Source organism: Pyxicephalus adspersus, chromosome 9 (assembly GCF_032062135.1).
Source record: "Pyxicephalus adspersus chromosome 9, UCB_Pads_2.0, whole genome shotgun sequence".
NCBI classification, from domain to species: Eukaryota; Metazoa; Chordata; class Amphibia; order Anura; family Pyxicephalidae; genus Pyxicephalus; species Pyxicephalus adspersus.
This window is the reverse complement of record NC_092866.1, coordinates 7,657,769-7,677,083: the sequence shown is the minus strand read 5'-3', so window position 1 is coordinate 7,677,083 and position 19,315 is coordinate 7,657,769. Positions and strand designations below refer to the sequence as shown.

The following is a 19,315-nucleotide window of genomic DNA, read 5'->3' as shown; positions in this document are numbered from 1 at the left end:
AGTAGCCTGGCCTTTGCAGCGCTAGGTCCCAGGTTCAAAAAGTGGGTGGTGGCCCCTGTATCGTGCTACAATTCTTCAATAACCACCCAGATACAGCCAGGTGGTTACTAAAAAGTGCCGTGTGGCGCACCCAACTAAAAGGGGCTGGGGAGACCACTGCACTCATCCTCCCCATTTCATAGAGCAGAATGGAGCTGAATGTACAGCCCTCCTTTTCCTAATTGTCATTGCAAACGATTACAAAACATCAATTCCAGCCTCAAGAATCTGACGTCCATTGAATATCTGTGCAGGGCTTAATTCCTAACGATGTTGTTTCTATTTCTTCAAAATAGTATAACTGACAAATGTACTCTTGAACACATTCAGATTTGTAATCCAATTAAAAAGAAAAATAGTAATATGCATTTTACAGTCCATAGACTGCAGAGGAACGGCACTGAACCATACAAGTTTGAGACAGTATTATAGTAGAATAATGACATACTGGAGAAATACCTGATCCCCTCTCGGAGATAAACTTCTCTTTTCACAATCGCCCACTGTCCTCTCTGTACAATTATAATTACCCACAGCTGTGTAATGAGCCTTAATTGAAGAGCCTCTCTTGGTTCGGGATGAAAAGCAGGATGTGATGTGTAATGGCTATGTGCAGATGGGATCCATTACTTCACACTTGAAAGAAACTGAGGAAAAAAATAAAGATTTAAAGTGTGTCTGTAGCCAAAACTTTTCAGTATATTTGTGCTTAAGGGAAGAATAGATGCTACTGGATCCCCTAGGTGGTCTTTTTTCACACAAATGGTATGGAAATAGTGGTGCACAGTGTTTTGGGATTGGGTTGACATTTTGATTTGTTCCTAAGGACTGGAACTGCATGAAGAGGTAAGAACAGCAGAATTCTAAAGTCCCAAAATATTGGGGACTGTTCATATAAGAGATATCAAAATATTTACCCAACTTGTTTCTGTAACTCAAAATCGAGCCTTCATCAAGCTTTGCTTTAGAAATAAACATCATGTGTCATTTGCTTTGGGACTCCCAAGAAATTAAACATCATTTAATTTCATGCCTGGATTTATATGACCAGCCTGTCCACATATAATGGAATGTTTCCGGTATCATTATCATTCTCTATTCTGTATCTGGCTATCAGGTCTTGAGAGCGGGCCGAATCTTGCTGAGTGTCGTCCCCCTGGAGTGGGGAACTAGAGGTACACAGGCACGTCACGTTGCTGATTTAGCACATCACTTTCATTCTGCATTAACTGCGGCTAGTGCAGATGGGCAATTTTTCACTCTTGCCCAGTGTGTTATGCACTCACCCCTTTTTTTTAATGTATTTTTTTGTAAGTCACTGTCACTGGTATGGTATTCATGTGCCACTTTTGATGGGGGGTGCTATTCCCTTATGGGCTAGCCCTGAAGTCATGGGGAGTACTTTGGCCTTACGGTCAGGTACTCTCCCTTACTGGGAGTCTCTCTTCGGGAGAGCTCCCAGGTTACTATCTGTTGGGACTGCCTATGCAGTCCCATAGAGAAAAGGACCCCGTCTGTCTTTGGCCAGACGGGCTAGTAGGTCCACTCCAGCTTCGGCTGGGTGGCCTTAGTACCTAGCCCTTGTCAGGAGCCTTGCTTCGGGGGGTGTGGGGAAAATGGGTGGCCCTTCCTCTTTGGAGAAGGGATCACAATAGTACCCCAGTGCATGTTTTTTGTGTGGTGTTTTTGCACTTACACTTTTTTCCCGAGCACAGGGTTTTTGATTAGTGAATCACGTTACGCGAGATTTGATCAAAAAAAATAAAAATTAGAGAATGAACTGGTTAGTCAAATCAAAGATTTTCTAGTCTAAAAGTACAGTTGTTAGAATAGTATGGATGTTTGCTAGAGAGTATGCCTTTAATGGTAATGCAGTCTCCAGATGGGTGGTTTCCCTGACATCATTGAATCTATTCTGTACAATTATACTGGGCCCACATGGCCTGCATGAGCGAAATACAAAATACGGAGAAGAGTGTGAAGCTAAAATAGTGTGAAATACTGCTTTCCTATACAAATAGCCCCTTAAATGCTTACTCTTAAAAAAGTATTTACTGCTAAATACAAGAAAATGCAAGTTGTATCGGTAAAGTATTTTTAGTCTATAAACCCTGAATACAAAAGAAAATGTAAGGGACATCACAAAAACACAACTAATTATCAAACCTTTTTTATGTGTTTATCTAGTGATCAGGAGGATGGTATAGGATGGATAATTACCTCTATTTTTTGCATGATATATGCATATTTATCAATCATGTATAAAAGAGATACATGGAATATAACACATATACTCAAATTTGCCCAAATTAGGTAATGGAACATAATTCCTAACCGATCAGGTAGTATTCGATCATATATCCCGGCTTTATCCTGAGTGGAGTACAAAGCTGTTCTTTCGAAGATTTATACACAAAGTAATATGTGATCATAATCACTTGCATGTTTTTAAATTACCAAGCTATTTCTTCACTCTGACATGATCATGAGGATTGCCTGAAGACTTCCGTACTGCCCTTGGTCTCACAATTTGCAGTCGTTCTAGTAAAATCTAGTCTAGCAAAAGCCCAATATGGTGTATCTAAACCATGCTTAACTAGATATCATTATAGGCACCACTGTGGCTCACAGGGTAACAATCTGGCCATTGCAGTGCTGGGTCCCAGGTTCGAATCACATCCAGAGCATTATCTGCATGGAGTTTGCAGGTTTCCTCCGGGTACTCCGGTTTTCTCCCACATTCCACAAACATGCACTTAGGTTAATTGGCTTCCCCCCAAATTGACCCTAGACTGTATTATGTGTAGGGACATAGATTGTGAGCTTCTTTCAGGGACAGCTATTGTCATGACTTTTACACAGCGCTGTGTAATATGTTGGCGCTTCAGATTAGCATAAAGTAATAAGTGTATGTGGGGGAAAAAAAATTGTTCCACTTTAAGTTATTGTCAGTATTTGTATGTATTTTAACAAAGTACAAAGCTGTTTAGCTGGAGTTTAGTATAGCTCTGTAGAGACACTCAATAATTATAAATACCTGTTAGAGTTAGTCATTTCAGATGACACTTTTACAAATAATTGCTGAACAAACAGTTCTGTTCTATGGAGAGCAGAGTACGTGTGGGAGGCTCCCTGTTGCAGTCAAACAATTGTGGTTGTTAGTGCTTAGTCCTATGGCATGGCAAATCGCCAAACTACGTCATGAAACACCTTTGCGATCGCTAGATTTTCCCAAGAGGATCACAGACATAGAAATCCTTACAGCTGATGAAAATCTGGAATCTGTATGCACAGCTTGTTGGAATGTGTGATGCATGTGCTGGAGCTGGCCAAGGTGCTGAACTGGTATCTACGTGTCTCTGATTTTCATTGCACTCTATGCACAAACTCAAGGCAATGCACTGCTAATCGTCTCTTTTAATTAGAAAACCTGGAGGATGCCACAGCTCTAACCTGAGAGCGTATGATTGCAAATTTGCCAACCTTACCTTGATTGCAGCCTCTCCCAGGGCTCACCGCCTCAATCTCTTTCTTTACAATGTCTCTCTGCAGGTTATGTTGTTATAACTGATCTTTCCTGTGAATATATCTGTAGGGGACAATTTCATGATTCCTGCTGGGGTCTAAGTTAGATGCTTTTCAGATTGTTTCCAAGAGCTCCACTTCTCAGATTCTTTAAAGTTGAACTCCAGGCAATCAGCTAAGTGCACAGTTTAAATACTTGTATTTTAACTGTTTTACGTGATGGAAAAAAATGCAATCCAGTTTATGCCATGACCTGCATTGCTGTTAATATGTACTGGTTTAGGATAAAGTAATAAATGAGGTATTGCACTGCTCACACTTCTCTCCCATTTTGTAAATGTTCAAATGTTCATTGTAAGTCAGTGTTTCTCAACCAGGGTTCTTCCAGTGGTTGCTGGGGGTTCCTTGGGCAATGAGCAATTTTTCCCTCTACGGACTCCAATGATTTTTTTGGATATGGGTAAGGGTAATATTCTTCCCAATGGCCAGCAATGTAAGAGGCCTTCTTCTCATGACCACCACCATAATATATATATATATATGATAATACCACGATAATACCATATAAATATGGAAGTTATTGAAGGGGTTCTCTGAAGACCTAAAAGTTTTTTAAAGGGTTCCCCGATGTTATTAAAGTCAAGAAACGTTTGTGTAAAGCCTTGTCTAGATTGGCATTGCAGTGCTCAAACCAGAATTTTTTTAAACTGGGTGGGAAGAAATTGTAGGCGGGTGGCACCCTTTGTATTGTGACCCAACTTATCAGTAACCACTCAAAAACAGGCGGATGGTTGCTGAAAACTGCCAGGTGGTGCACCCATCTAAAGGGGGCTGGGAAGAACACTGCATTGCAGTGTAGGTCATCAGATTATCATTAGCTTTAATAGTGTGGAATGGATGATATTTCTGAGGCTGCAAATGACCAGTTTTTTTGCTCACAGCATGTCTTGGTGAGATACATTTGCATTGCAGGAAATCTATGTGTGTTAAGCAGCCCTTCATTTGAACGCAGAAAGCTTTGTTGAACAACATAAACTCATCTACACAGGCCAGCAGGATTTCAGGGGGTTGATATAAAGGAAAAATCGGGTAATGATCCTTGCTGCATGTCAAAATCCACCTAATGATTTTAAAACCCTGTTTGTAAAAGACAAGATTTGATATTTTACTTTTTCTTCTAACTCACCGGTTTCCAACCTTCCCTATAACATCACTTTTGGGTAGATTGAGCCTTGAGAAATGTTGTATCACACTTGTCATCATTTAAATTAAAAGTAATAATGGTGACTATTGTCAGAGAAATTGTAGAGATCCAGGGAGTTTAGTAATAAAGCCATCAATATCTGTTAGCGGTTGAATAATCTTTTTTATTTGTTATTCCCCTTGGCTCAATTCAACCAAGCCTTCCTCCCATTGATTTATCTGCATGTAAGATGCAATTATATCTTTGGTCAGGAGTCATTATATGAGGTGTCTGCTATTAATGCCTCAGGTGCTTAGTTGACGTCATTTATCAAACCTGTCTCCATGGCTGGATTTAAGTGCACGCTTCAGGTCTTGAAATTTCAGATCAATGGTAATTAAATAACAGATTAAAGCCACATGGAATAACATGCATTTTGGTAATATACAAAAGGTGTTTTTGTAACAGTTAGTAATGTGTAGAACATTTCTTTTTGTTTACGATTGAGCTGGGTAACCTACAGAGCTGGGAAATTTTCAGCTTTGGGAAGGTGTTTTTGGGGTTTTTTAACCAATTATCGTTTGGATCTATTTCCACGATTGCTAGTTTTTCTTGGCCGCCAGCAACCATTTAAATCAAGAGGGCCTTTCATGCAGTCATCCTGCCTGCTATTATGCAGTCCCTTTCCTATCACACTATTCAGGTATGGGGAAATATGATTGAACTAAACCATCTCCTTTCCCAGATGGATAAGCAAATGGCACAGAAGGATATTTGAAGGAAATCATTGGAAAATGAGGATAGATGGAGCAGAGGCGGGATCCTCAACTTAGAATCTTGTACTAGTTCTGCCGTTTGCTGAATTGTCCACATCCCCACCCAGGAGAGAAGGAGCTGCAGGTTTAGGTAATGTGACACAACAGTCTGTAATCTAGAGATGACAAAGAAGTCCTCAACATTGTAATACGTCACTAGAATGAACCTTTCACTTACTACTTGCCACTTGGTATGCTCCTGGATGCACCCACTTGAACTTGCCCGGTTACAGCTTCACCAAGCCACCACACTTTGGCTATGCATCTTTTCAGGCTCAGCTCTTCCTATTAGTTCCCGGGTATGGTAATCAGTCCCCACAATACCCACATTTGAGGCAGGGTTGAAGCAATTAAGTCAGGGTTTTGTTATTCCATGTAAATGCGTATAAAATCGACTAGGCCTCTTCTTACCTTGCTCCTTGCCAATCCACTTTACAATTTAGTATTTTACCCAGCATGCAGGGTAGACAATAAATACATAAAGATGTGCAGAAATAGTGGGTGAGTCGTGATTGGCCTTAAAATAAAAGATATCTCTTTACAGAAAAAAGGAAAAAAAAACTGAACTGCTGGGATTCATCTACAATTTAGTTTTATTTCCTGAACTTTTGTAATATCCCCGTAAACCTGTTTTGTTTTTTAGCCATCTATCATCCTCTGCACTAAAGGTTAACTATTGATAATAAAGGGAAGATTTACATGTTCCGTTATTCAACAGGTATTGAAAAAATAAGTACGTCTCAGCAAGGCATAGAGATCCATCAATCGAGACAGCCATTTAATTTTCTTTCTAATTCTTCTACCACCTTATTGAATCTCATTCCAAAGATTGATTGCCTTGATCGGAGGGGCCCTCATCTGTCCTGTCCTCTTGACTCCTTTCAGTGGCACTTGTGTGGGGAACGGCCAAGGGTCTCGCTTCTAGCCTCTGTAATAAACATGCACGATCAACAGTGGCGTACATGAACATTTTCATTTGCAATGCTGACAATCAGGATACCCGCCTAACTGATCACTAACACATTTTCTTTAACGTGAATTATACATTTGTGAGGTCATGTACCAATTTTGGATGAAAAGCTAGCCCAAAAGCATGCACCTTGTTGGTTTTCCTAACAAATAAGGTTAGGGCTCTTTGCAAGTCACCCAAGTTCAGTGTTCTCCCCTGCCCCTTTTAGCTGGGTGCACCACCCAGTACTTTTCAGTTGCCACACAGCTGTTTTTGGGTGGTTACTGAAACAGCAGCTTCAGTTTCTATACTCACACTCTCCCCAGTGCTGTTCTCAACAGATTCACCTTCTAAGTGATCCAATACCACTCCTGTGCCAGGATGAATGACCTCCAATATCATTTCCATTCACTGTGAGCCCATAGTTTCATTCATTAGCCATGGACTTTTTTGGGAAAGCTGCAAGAAGTGAGTAATTTCAAGCGGAACCAAAGTTCTACTTTTAAGAATACCTGATCAGGCAGTGCATTATCACAGAAAGGAACAGGTAACATGTCTTCTGCAAAAACCTCTACCACCAGCCTGCCTGCTCCAGATATCTGGCAAAAAGCTTAGCTGCACATGGGTAGCATCAGCTTTGGTTGCCAGTATACCTGGCAATCCTGGCTTTCCCTGCGTGTGCCCGGAAATTAATGATTTCCCATCTGCCTGTGCTGGAGTGACATCATCCCCGCTTGGTCAATCAAGGTGGCCAAATATGCTCTACACCAGGGGTGTCAAACTCGGGTCCACGTGCCAAATCTGGCCCACACTGTAATTATATTTGGCCCTCAATACCAAATGTCTACTGGAGCTAGCCCGCCTGTAGACAGTGCATGCACCACTAATACTACAAATCCCAGAATGCTCTGCTGGCACGTCAATCAAGACCCACAAGCACCCCTCCAGTGTTTACATTCATTAGCAACCTTCCTCAGTTGTGGATATTTTTTCAATAAATATCAAGGTTGGCCCATGACTTTGTCCAAAGTTTTCATTTTGGCCCACTGTGTATTTGAGTTTGACATCCCTGCTCTACAGGAAGGTATGAAAGAAGAAGATAAGGGTGACCTATGAGAGAACAGGGACACTTGAGTAATGCGGGTTTCATTACGCTTTCATTATGTGGCTCAGCTATCCCTAGAGCAACTAGGATCTGCCAACCAGGAGTTACGTCATCTGCTAATCAAGATGGCCTAGGATTCTCTACGGGAAGGTAAAACAGAAAGAAGAAGGTGGTGTTCTTACTTGTGGCTCAGCTCTCTTAGGCAATTAAGATCCACCAACCTCCAGATTTTATTTTTAGCATTGAGAGGTTCCTAATTGAAGGTGGGGGTGAGAGGAATCCCAAAACTAGGCTTTAAATTTACTCTTAAGAACACATACATACACTTTTGCACATTAAATTATTTTTATATTATCTGTCTAAATTTTCCCACTTTTTTTCATTGACATTGTTAATTGAAGTAGCAAACTAATGTAAATTGTGGAGTCAGCAGTTTAGATTAGTGTGCTGCACAATGTAAAGACATTTTCTCACGATTATATCTCACAATATTCCTATGGCCCCCGATGTCATGTAGCAGGGAGTTGTCCAGCACACAATCACAGTATGTTATCTTTCGATGACAAGCCAACACATAAAGCAATGACAAGAATAGCCCATACATCTCCCGCAGTATCCCACCTCCTTTCCACACTGATCACACGGCTCTGCGCCAGTGATTTAAACCTAGTTAATCCTTCTAAGGCTGCTTCTTTTTCCCTACAGTTCACTCCATCAAAATATAACTTGTGGAGGATTTTCCAAGACTCATTTTTTTAAAGAATTCCCGAGACTCTGGCTAGTGTGAGAGAATTGATGGCCAATTGCCTGAAAGCTGCTTCAGTGTCCGGATTAACCGCAATATAGGAGTCCCTTCGGGGTGTTTCACATCAAAAGTAATCCAATATATCTATGGAAATGATGTAACTAATTATGAGATGTAAAGTATCCCTGTTTATTTAAGATGAAGGTAAAGAGATCTGCATGTAGGCAAACACACCGCTGAGAGTGTCTGTTGTTAAAATATAATATAATGAAGTCCAACTTCAGGTTAAAATTTTTTAATATGTCCCAAAATAAAAAAATTGGGTTATAATACCTACCTTAAACTCAAAGCTGCCCCCTGCACTATTCACATTGCCACAATATGTCCTCTTGTTATTTGAGCTAGGCCCAAAGGACTGAAGATAAACAATGAGTATAGGTTGTCTCTTAGGATATAGGTATGAATACAAATATATAATTGCATGGGAGAATCAATGGGTACTGTAATTTTTTCACTCTTGCACTTAAGATTTACACATTCTTCTAATTAGATTCCATTAAAAAGTGTGATTTATGGGTGAATGCTTCGTAACCCCTATGTGAAAACATAAAAATAGATCCCTATACTTTTGAAAATGTAACTGCATTTAACAAAAAAAAAAAAGAAATTACATTTTTGGTTCGCTGTTGTGATGAGTTGACATGCAATGTACCGCGAACGACCCTTATTGATCATACAGCAGAGAGGTGTTAATAGTTGTTGGCGGCTAGCAAATTCAGCTCAACCATCAGTCGTAGTACAAGGGCATTCTCGTTTTTTTTTTTTGCAATTTTCACAACACTGTATTCACGTCCTTTGAGATTTCACCTAAGGTGATGTGAATATGACATGTTAGTTTACACCTGCCCGTAAAGCACGTGTCTTAAATGACAGCCGGAGTTGCTGTGTAAATAGAGCAGCTTCAGAAGCTTCTGTCAAAAAGAGACATCAGACTCTTAGGCTAATTTCAGACCGGTGGTTGACCACCACAATCTGGTGCGGGCTGAATCCCTTTCCCAAACACTTCTATTCAATTAAATGGGGGAGTGGTTGGGAAACACTTTTTGCAGCTTGATGCAATTGGTGCATCTGGCTAACTTGTAGCAGCCAGCCACTTCCATTGACTTGAATGCAACCACCTTCAAACTTACTGCAGGTGAAAATCAGTTGCTTATTTTTATTCATCAGCTTTCTTAAAAGTACCGTATTTTTTGCCGTATAAGACGCACTTTTTCTTCCCCAAAACTGGGGGGGGAAAGTTGGTGCGTCTGATAGGACAAATACCGTGTTTCCCCGATTTTTTATAAAATAATTAAAATAAGATACCCAAAACCCGATCCTGTGTGTGTCTCCTCTATGCTGGCTGCAGTGTGTGTCTCCTCCTGGCTGCAGTGCAGAGCGAAAGAAGCCGGCACATGCGCCCCCGCGATTCTGAACCAGGAAGCACGCTGCTGATCCCTGCCCTAACGGAGTTACCCGGCCGTACAGTGGAAAAAAGGTAAGTGAACAGAAGGGGAATATGAACGGCGCAGAGTGATCAGAAGGGGAATTTGAACGGCACAGAGTGATCAGAAGGAGAGTGATCAGAAGGGGAATTTGAATGGCATAGAGTGATCAGAAGGGGAATTTGATTTGGTTCAGAATCTTTTTTTTCTAGATTTTCCTCCCTTAAAATTGGGTGCGTCTTATATTCCGGAGCGTCTTATACGGCGAAAAATACAGTATTTAACCGCAGCAATATCTCAGCTGTATGACACGGAAAGTCGAGGTTAAACCGCCCAGTGTTGAAGAGGGTGGCTGGGAGCAACTAACAGCAGTGCAAGTCTGAAAGGAGTCTTAGTTTACCCTAAAGTAAACCCTAAGAGTGTCTTCTTCCATCCCTCATTTTGCCAATCCAATTCTCTTGGCTCTAAGGACTTTGTACGCTGGGACACAGACCAACCAAATAAAATTGGGAAAAATTTTATCTATTAATGTTTAGAAAGTTAGAAAACAATAACTAGAAAAATATTAGTTACCATAAATACTCAAAAAACAATCCACATATAAACTAAAGTTAATACTGAACTTTGATTGAAGTATAAACCTAGGACACGCATTAGGTTTTGTGCGTTATGGTTGGACACCACGAGATGGTGATATGTTCCCATGTAAAGTGTGTAACAAACCCTAATAATGTCTCAGTTATTAACAAAATAATTTTATGGGTTTTTTATTGCAACATTAAAAAAATAAAAGTAATGAAAGGAGAAAAATGTAAATATCATTGGTTGGAAGAATATGAAAAAAAATTACTAGGAAACTAATAGTTGGAGGGGAAAGGGGGGAAGAAGGGTTGTTGTAGTAATCTTGAAGACTGCAACTGCAGACATGAGACATGTATGATGTATGATAAGCCATTGCAATGAGGCACTACCAGTGAAATACCACTTCTTCGATTCCACTATCACTTCTGATCTCCTGCTTAGTCTTGGCAGTGACTCTTTACATTAATTTCATCCTCTGTTGCAAGCCTTCACAATATGACCAAGAAAACCATGTGACAAGGTCAACAAAATTAATGACAAGGTCAACAATTGAACAAGGACTTTTCCCCAGGTATTATTTAAGTGAAAGCTACTTAAAAATTGAAATGACATCAACATATTTAAACCTTTATGAAATTTTAGCGATTTGATATACTGATACAGGGACTTCAGAGAACTTGGAGGAAATTCATGCATGGGGAGATAGAAAGTTCATGCAAGTAATATCCGGGGTGCCAAAGTTAACCCCAGGACCCAGCTCTGCAAGACATTGGTGCTTGTTAACTATCCGTAATTATGTTATATTTATTACCTTCCTATTCCATAATAATTGCGAAGGTACTTGATCTACAATAAGCATCGTGAACAAAGAAAAGATTCATATTGTGCTTGTTGCCATGGATGAATTGCAGACAAGGGTCAGACACGATGTCTTTGTGAACATCTTTGCATGACTGTATACGGATTCACCGAAGCAATAAGCAAAACTTTAACTTTTTTATTTTTTTCTCATCAAGTCTCTAATTTCTTCCTGACTAAAAATATCTCATCTTTGAACAGCAATTTAGGGAAAATAATTGTTTTCTGTGGTTTTATATAACCGTATTTTTTTCTTACTGGATAGACTAATTGGTTCTTCTGACAACCGTTTTCTCTGCTTCTCTATTGTGGAATAAAACAAGGATACATTGTTTATTATTGGAGGCGGACTGGCATATTTTAGTCTATACGTTTGGTTTTATTGTTTATAAACATATAAAGGGTTTCTTCGAGCATTGTTTCCGGAACAGAGATGAAGATCTTGGCTTTGAATTAAGGTTGAACTCAGAAGAGAAATACGCTCTAAATAAAATGAACTCTACATCTGTTCTTTTATAAAATCATTACATATTTTTCTCTAGAGTCTATATTTATGTATTTTCTGATGTTTTTCTGATGTTTTTATGACCTTCGCTAAACATTCTTTAGTGAAGAATCACTCACTGCTAATGAAAAGACAATTCCTGTGTTAGGGCTGCGCTATCTGGCAGGTGGCGTTGGGATTTCATGGGGCATGAAGTACAATTATCTCCCGGTGTTCACCAAAGCACCCAGCAAGGGGTCGTGAGCCAGTGGCCCCAGTGGCCATTGGACTTTTTCTCTGTTGGGAGAATGCAAAGTCGTGGACCCCAGTCTCTTCCCACCAAGGGCGAGTAGAACACAGGACTGCAATGTAGGGACAGCCAAGATCAGGTACTAGGCAGGATGCTAGCGAGAGGTAAACACAGGTCAGGTGGCAGGCAAGTGTAGTCGAAGTCCAAGCACTGGTCAGGGTATGCTGTAGGCAAGTGTAGTTCAGGTCCAAACACAGGTCAGGGCAGGTGGCAGGCAAGCATAGTAGATATCCAGGCACAGGGCAGGTGGCAGGCAGAAGTAGTCAAAGTCAAGGCACAGCCTATCCAGGCGGCAGGCAAGAAAAGTTCAGGTCCAAACACAAGTCAAAGAAAGTGGCGGACAACAGTAGTCTAAGTCCAGGCACAAGTCAGGGTAGATGGTAGGCAAGTGCACTTTGGGTCCAAACACAGGTCAGGGCAGGTAAGAGTAGTCAAAGTCCAGGTCAGGGCAGGCAAATGCAGTCAGTGAGCTGTGCACACTGTAATGTTAGCTTAGCCCATTCACTATTTTTTATTTGCTAACATACTTTCTCCCTCCAACCTCTCACGTCAGCTGCCATTGATTTCCGCTCATCCAGTGATTCATAAACAAGTCCCCAAGGTGTAGTTCGTATATATCTAAAGGCTGACCACTGCTGCCACTGCTGTCACCCCGCACTCGGTTAGATCAATTAATAATGAGCCCCATAAAAGAGTGTTCCATAATGTGTGATAAATACTGGGAATGAATTGAACTGCAGAACACTGATAGCTACAGGAAATAAGTTTATTTAACTCATCTGCTGATTTTCTGTTGGTTCCCGTTGCTGTTCTCGCCAGTGTGGCACCTCTGATCTTTTACTGCTGTTCTTGGTGCAGTGAATGATTGGTTCTGCCTAATGGAATAATTGAAATTAGGGAAAAAACAAGAAAACAGAGGGGTTTTTCGGTATATTCGTATAGACAACAAAAAGCCTTTTTACTATGTATTAATAGCATACATAATATACTGTAGTTCAATAGTATCCTGATTTAGGGTTATTTTGGGATTTGCCAAAAAAAGTCCTTAGGTGACCGCCCAAATATCCAAAAGAGTTGCAGCCTTCTTAAAGTTAAACCCGACGCGTTTCACCAGAGAGCTTGGCTTCCTGAGGCTTTAGGCACAGGAAGCACATTTAAAAACAAAGGTACACTTTTTCCTGGGTACAGCTTTTACAATCACAATTCCTTGTTTTCCCTGCCACATAGCAACTTTTCTTTTTTTGAGGTCCACTTTAAAGAACTGGCAATAGTTGATGATCCACCCAACATCAAGAAGTCTTTGTACTCCTGCCATATTTTCGCAGTCGTTGTTGAAATAAATGAGCAAGACGGTTCTGCCACAACAGCAGCCTTTTGGCTTGATAATAATTGCTGTGTTCCTTTTGTTTTTACCTTGGGATACGTCTACTTGTTTTTTCTTCTTTCTTTCATCTAACTGAACACATTCATATGGTAGTTTAAGGAGTACAAACCGTGGGCTCCACCATCAAAACGTGTCGTGAGACATGGAAGCCAACGTGCTGTACATATGATATTTTCCGAATATGTGCCTTTATTTTATGTCCTAGATATTGTATTTTATGACAGATGGAACCTAGATTCAAAGTGACAGATCCGGCATGTTCATCTCTAGGGAACTCTGCTTACAGGGATATGTAGAGAACCTTTATCGTTTAGACCTGTATCTTTGCTGGAACAGATCTCCTATGCATACCTCATCCATGTCAGGTTGAATGTAGATCATTCCTAATGCTCCTTACTATTTATAGGTCAGGTTCGGTTTTCTGTATCATTTGTAGAACATTTAAGGCATTCCTAACTAATTGTAGAATATTCCAAGCCTTTTGTAATATTTATCTATATTTCAGAAGAGTCACCTTTCTTGTCACAGTTTTATTTTGTTAAAATTCCAGACACATATTAACCCCCTTCTCACCTCTCTCCCACCACCCTTTAGCTCGGTGTTTCTCAGCTAGGATTCTATAGAATCTTGAGGTTTTTCCACAGGTTGCTAGGGATTCTTTGAGCAATGAGCAGTTACCACCGACACCAATGAATTTTTTGGCTATCTGTAAGGGTGGCATTTTCCCAATGGCCACCAATGTAAGAGGCATTATTTTCATGATCAAGACATTAATGTTCTGTAAGCTGTGGATATTGATATTATTGTCAGAGGTTCCTTAAAGCCGAGCTATACTAAAAAAAACACTCACCTTGTGCAGAGCCCTCGATTCGATCCCTCGCTGTCCTGGAATCCTCCTTCGTCCGTTCTGGGCGCCACCGTCTTCTTCTTTCTGGCTTTGTCACCCAATCTCCCACAATATTGAGTGATGTAGCCTGCTGTAAATGGGGAAAAAAGAGGGCTGATCTCTGTGCATGTGTCGCCACTTTTTTTCCCCCATTGCAGGAAAAACTGATATTGGGCATGTGCAGAATGAGCAGCCCGAAGCCTCCTGGGATACGTGATGTATGTTTTCTACCTGTGAAGTTTGGGGATCAACTCAGACTGCAGCAGCATGGTCTTCATCAAAAACACAAGCTTTATTTGGAAAAAAAACTAAACAAAACTGCTTCGTTCCAGCAACTCAGGAAAAACAATATAACACAGTGGGCCTGATTTATTAAAGCTCTCCAAGGCTGGAGAGAATACACTTTCACCAGTGAAGGTAGGTGATCAAGCAAACCTGGAATGGATTTCTTCAATGTCACTTGCTATTTGCGAGCAAATGCTTTGAATCCTGGACCAGATCCATCCCAGGTTTGTTGGATCACCCAGCTTCACTGGTGAAAGTGTATTCTCTCCAGCCTTGGAGAGCTTTATTAAATCAGGGCCACTGTCTCACTTCAGCTTAGGTGTGAATGACCATTCCCACGTCTCCACAGGAAGGGTGCGTCCAATTCCAGTTTCTCATGAGGGTCCAAACCCCACCCTGGGGTTTGCACAGTCCAAAACAACAGCAGTTTTATTTATATAGCCAAGTGTTACAGCACACTCCCCAGCACATTAAAGTCAAAACACTTTATATCATGACAGTTCCACTCACACAGTTCAAGTCTTGTTGTGGCCCACTGGCTTTCCTGGAGCTCTGCCCCCTTCTCCTGCAGCCTGGATCCCACTCTGGCTCCTTTCTCATGCACGGAACATTCTTCCTCTCAGCCTCTGACTGCTCACTCCAGCCTGGAACACACTGGCTGATCATCTCCGCCTGGATCCCTCTGGCTCTCTCTCAGCCTGGATCCCTCTGGCTCTCTCTCAGCTTTAATCCCTCTGGCTGATTACTACTACTCCTACTCACCTTGCACCTGAGCATAGGTGCATATATTCCCAGAATCAGGGTTGGGCCAAAGAACCTATCCTTTCACTTCGTTGGCCAGTTCCAGGGCCCTAAAGAATCTGATTTATTTTCTAAAAACCTATTATCACTTCCTCACTTTCATTTCCCTGGAGCCATTTGAACACTTTCCTTGACATTTTAGGGACACACTAGCACATACCCTCTTATATAAAGTAAACATTTTGGTGATAGGTCTGCTTTAGGACCTGACAGTTATTTCAAGGGACCCCCAAAGGTTGAGAAAGGATGCCTATCCTGCACATTTTTTTCCCCTTACCTTCCAAAAGAAGATATACTCATCCAAATGCATCGTCCTTTGTCATCACTAAAAGGTATACGACTGCAAATCAGTTCCCGACATTCCCCTTTTGCTGACTGCCCTGCTGCAAGATCCTGGTACGGATCCTGAGAGAACCCCATCATTGGACAGCCAATTCCACATCATCTAGGCAGTCATGTGGACCCCTGAAGAAGAACCCCCTGTCCCTCTAAATCGAATTTCGATGGGGTTAGAAAGGATTTTTTTTCTCCTGTCTAACAGATTTATTTTGTTTTCCATCTGTAGCTAGAGCAGACAGGAATGAAAAGCTTTTCCCTGATGTACGAAGGAAAGGGGCAATTTGTTTAATACTCTGAAAGCTGAAATCCAGGTCAAGAGGCATCAATAGTCTCTTTTGAATATTGGTCTCCTTTTTTATTTTTTCTGGATCTGTGCTGTGATCAAACAGGGAACTATTTTTTCTTTGTGTGCAGGTGTCTCCTATATACAGACCAGTCACTGCTGCTTTCTCTCTTTGTTCAGGGTGACTGGTCTTGTCTCCAACCCTTTGTATTTTTCTGCAAGCAACATGTAGTAGGAGGGACCTAATAGGCCCCTCCTATTCCTATTTTAGTATTTGCACATGGAAGAATCTGGAACGGCAAATTCAGTGTACACAAACTAGAGTTATCTCCTGCATGATCATTGAGGAATACCTTTGAATGAAAGTGGCTCAGTGCAGAACAGGATATGGTAATTAATTATTGGGTTAGAAATCAGCTGCAAGGAGACCACAAAAATGTATGCTTTCTTTTTATCAGTGTTCAACCCATAAATTTTCAAAAGCGAGGTGGGAAGAACCTGTAGATGGGTGGCAGCCCCTGTATTGTGACCCAACTCTTAAGTTACCACCCAAAAACCGCTGGGTGGTTCCTGAAAAGTGCTGGGTGGTGCACCCAGCTAAAAGGGTCTGGGGAGAACACTGCTTTATTTTTACAGATTACTAAATTCTATTACTGATAGGAATAAACCCGCACTTCTACATTCCAGCACAAATTGTTCAGTCAACAGCTATTCAGCATAAGTGTTTCTCCCTATTATATTTTTTAATTATTTAGCAAAAATTGCTCTCTTATTGATTAATCTATATCAAATCTGTGCAGTGATGAGATACAGCTGGGTCACAACATGTTCATGGCCATCACTACATGTTTTGTAAATGCAGATGGTTATCTCATTTAATTTATTTTCTGAGCTCTTTTGAGATCCCTACATATGCTGCAAATGTCAGCCGGAGGTGAATTTTCAATAATCGTCCTGTGCCCAGCAACAGCAAAAATCATTTTGCAAGAAAAGTACTCTGAAGGTGGACCTGTTAACATGTAATTACATTGTGCATATAATCATATGCCGTTGCATATGTTCTGTACATCTCAGTACTGCCCTAAACTTTTAGTTTTTGTTCATAAAAAAAAAAAAATATTCTTCTGAGACCAGTGACATCCCTGGGAATTCTGAATATCTATTCTCTAGAGACCAGTGACATCACTGAGGATGTAGCCTATCCAATCACTAGAGACCAGTGAAATCACTGAGAATGCAGCCTATCCAATCACTAGAGACCAGTGACATCACTGAGAATGCAGCCTATCCAATCACTAGAGACCAGTGACATCGCTGAGGATGTAGCCTATCCATCACTGGGGACCAGTGACATCACTGAGAATGCAGCGAATCCAGTCACTACAGACCAGTGACATCACTGAGAATGCAGCCTATCCATTTACTAGGGACCGATGACAATAAAATCACTATTTTTTTATCTTTTTTATCTATACCCATGCAGTGTGTTTCTTCTGTGACTTCTGTCAGCCATATTAGGTTCCTCAGATTCATTTTCTGTAGTCTTCTTTCCAGCATGCATATTATTTGTGAGGTTTGCTACTCTTTTACCTCCTTGCTGATGCTTTCTTGCATGTCTTCTTGTTCCAACACTGTACATGATCTGAAAATAAACGTAAAGGTTTTTTCGCTAGAACTCCATATAGAAACCTATTTGCAGAATTGGCGGGGGTAATACATGAGATGTATGTGAATCCACTGATAAATAAAACTCAGCCACAGCTTCGGTAATGAATAGCTGCTGCAAACTGGCTTATCCACGAGTAATAGCAACGCATCTGCCTCTGGGTAGTGAATAATTTTAAACTCCCAATAGCTTTCTTGTATAACCTTGGGCGAATGATTTAATAAAACTGTCTGCAAACACTAAATGAAAGCTTTATAGAACAGATTGTTGTGTACAGAGCTGTATTCAGTTTGCTTCGTCAAACTGTTTTTCGAAGTGTTGGATACACAGATTAGGGAATGTACCGACTTTTACCCCATTTTCCACAGAACTTCTCTGCTATAACCTCTGAAAGCACAAAAGAACTTGTGGATATATCACAAACCCTCTTAAATGTAGGCTGTCAGGACAACAATTTAGAGTCTAAAGAGATTTGTGAAGAACAACAGGCCGCCATGTCCCAGTGACCAGGCTATGCCCCCTTCATTATGGCTTGTGATATTGCTTATAATGAAATGTCAGCACTTTACTTGGTTAATGTTTTCTGAAATTGTGAATACCTCCATCAACCAGGCCTGTTCTTTGACAGCAGTTTTTAAACGTATGGTGCAATTATTCATCATTTGGTCTCCAAGTTTCTTCTACGAGACTCCAGCAGGTCAACCCACATTTTTGAACAACTGGAACTGCAACTAGCTAGAACCTTTGGTGTCCTCCAACCAAATACTTTACTTTGGAAGACCCATTAAGGGCAATCCAGAGTTAGTACTTTCATCTTCAATTTCTCCATGATTATGTTGTGAGACTCTTATTTGTATTAGCCAGTGACTTGTTGTGTCACTGATTATTATTATTTTCATTATTATTTCCAGCCAGTTGACATAAAATGATGAATATTGTGATTTTGTTTTACAGTTGCATGTTTCACAAAGAGAATTAAGGGTAACAATAATCAATTACCTCATATACTCAAATATAAACCCATCTGAATATACCTACTTTTTTCCTAAAAAACTTTGACTCAAGTGCAAACCTAGGACTTTAAATGCATCAGTTACATACAATATTCAAAGCAGCAATCGGCAGTGTCACCTCCCATATTTCTTACATGAATTTTTCACAAGGGAAGGTTTAGGACCTCTCTAAGTTTTTTTATTGGTGTCTAAGGAGATTTCTTCTGCCTTTTTGTATTGATGACCCTTGAAAGGACAGAAAGCAGAAAACCTCAAATGAGTATACATACTTCTGTTATGTCCATGAAAAACTTTCTTTTACTTTGGAGAGATTTCCTCTGCTGTAGTCTGTGCTACAGGAAGTAAATTTGGTGATTATCTCCAAAGGGTCACAGTTAAGAAAAAAAAAGTCTCACTGAATGTAACCATCCCTTACACTTCAAAAGTACAGAATGTTTAGGCCTTAAATAAAAATTTCTAACTGAAATCTCAGAAATATATCTGCAGTTATAGGATTATACCCAGTGTTCTAGCCAGCTCCTTTTAGCCAGGAGCCCCACTCTGCATTTTTCAGTAACCACCCAGCTGTTTTTTGGCATA

General features: G+C 40.5%; 1 protein-coding gene across 1 annotated transcript in view; it reads left to right on the top strand.

Moving 5' to 3' along the window:
- Positions 1-19,315, top strand: part of ITFG1 (integrin alpha FG-GAP repeat containing 1) — a 161,101-nt gene that overhangs the window by 84,160 nt on the left and 57,626 nt on the right. The window lies entirely within an intron of this gene.